We start from the raw sequence: 1,577 nt of genomic DNA, 5'->3' as shown, positions 1-1,577 counted from the left end.
TGTTGCTGTGTATTTTTTTTGGATTTTTAATTTATGTCTTGCAATTATTAGTTTTAAGAAGAAGTTAAACTGCATGAAATTTCAACTATGACCAGTTTCTAAGTTTTACAGATTAATTTGTACAATATAATCACTGTCGAGATAACTGCCTGTTACAAAACTGTATCTATTATATATTTAAACCAAGACAGGAATATTACAGTTGTTTTTGAATTTGTTCTGTTTGTTTCCACTGTCAAGTATGTGCCCTTTTGGAATTTGCCTTGGATTAATGTTTTTGTGTTAATATTTTTAAATAATAAAACATAAATTAATGTTTTCCCTAGCAGTTCAAGTATTAAATACTATTTTATCAAACAGATTGATGTTGTTATTATCTATTAAATAATACTATTTACTCTAGCTTTATATGTGTAATTTTATTGTTTCCTATATCGCACACTTTACAAGAAAATGGTTCTTGTGCAGTAAAATTATATCCACAGTCTTTCATATAACAGTCATCTATGGTTAATGACAGTCATAATGAACTACACAATTAATTATTAAATCGAATACTGAGTGACATGTGGTCAAATTCGAAGCCTCCAAGTCAGATTATTATGTCACGATAACAAACCATGGTAAAATAATGTAGCTGTATTCAACCATTGTAGAAACCAAAAATTATGGAAACAGAAAAAAAGGGAAAAAACAACAATACAGAGAATATTTGTAAAACATTCTTTTCAAACCTATTTGTTACTGTACATGTTTTTTTTTCTTTTATAAAACAATTGAATAAATCCTTTTCTAATACCGGCGTGACACATCAGCGTGTAGCTCCGACGTACACCGGGCGTGTTAAAAAATCATATACGCTGCCAATACGCTAGTAATTTGTGATGCATTCAACATGTCAATCATATCTGTAATGTGTTCAAAACGTGCTTTCAGCGTGTATTGGGCGTACGAAAAGCGTACCTAAGCGTTTATCGAGTGTTCAAAAAACGTATGTTGGCGTATGCCTGGCGCTGTCTAGCGTAGATGGAATGCACATTACGAAGGAAAACAATTTCTTCCAGTTAGAGCGTTCACCAAGCGTATACCTTTGTTTTTCGACGTACTTTAAACTTATGCAACGCGCGTTTAACGACTAATTAGCGTTACTCTGGCGTACAACTAACGTATACCGACTTTGTAAATTTTCTCTGTACGTTTGGTGCACGCCGGTCTATACGCCAATGTATGACGCCGGCATACAATGCAACTGTTTGCATACAATGACACAAACGTACGTATTACTACTTCTCTTCACATGGAATGATTCTATTGCTTAGGAATATATATTAACCCAAATATGTCTTTTGATCTTTGTGCCGGTTTTTTTCTGTCACATGGAAGAATACCTTACATGCTCTTTAATGCTTTTCAACTTTGTATTTGTTTGGCTTTATAACTATTTCGATCTGAGCGTCACTTATGAGTCTTATGTAGACGAAACGCGCGTCTGGCGTATTAGATTATAATGCCGTTACCTTTGATAACTAATTATATCTCTTTCTTTTCCTTCACATTGTACATTTTTTTAACCTTTA

The sequence above is a fragment of the Mytilus trossulus genome, chromosome 4, assembly GCF_036588685.1.
Source record: "Mytilus trossulus isolate FHL-02 chromosome 4, PNRI_Mtr1.1.1.hap1, whole genome shotgun sequence".
NCBI classification, from domain to species: Eukaryota; Metazoa; Mollusca; class Bivalvia; order Mytilida; family Mytilidae; genus Mytilus; species Mytilus trossulus.
The sequence above is the reverse complement of the archived record's forward strand: the minus strand, read 5'-3'. Positions refer to the sequence as shown.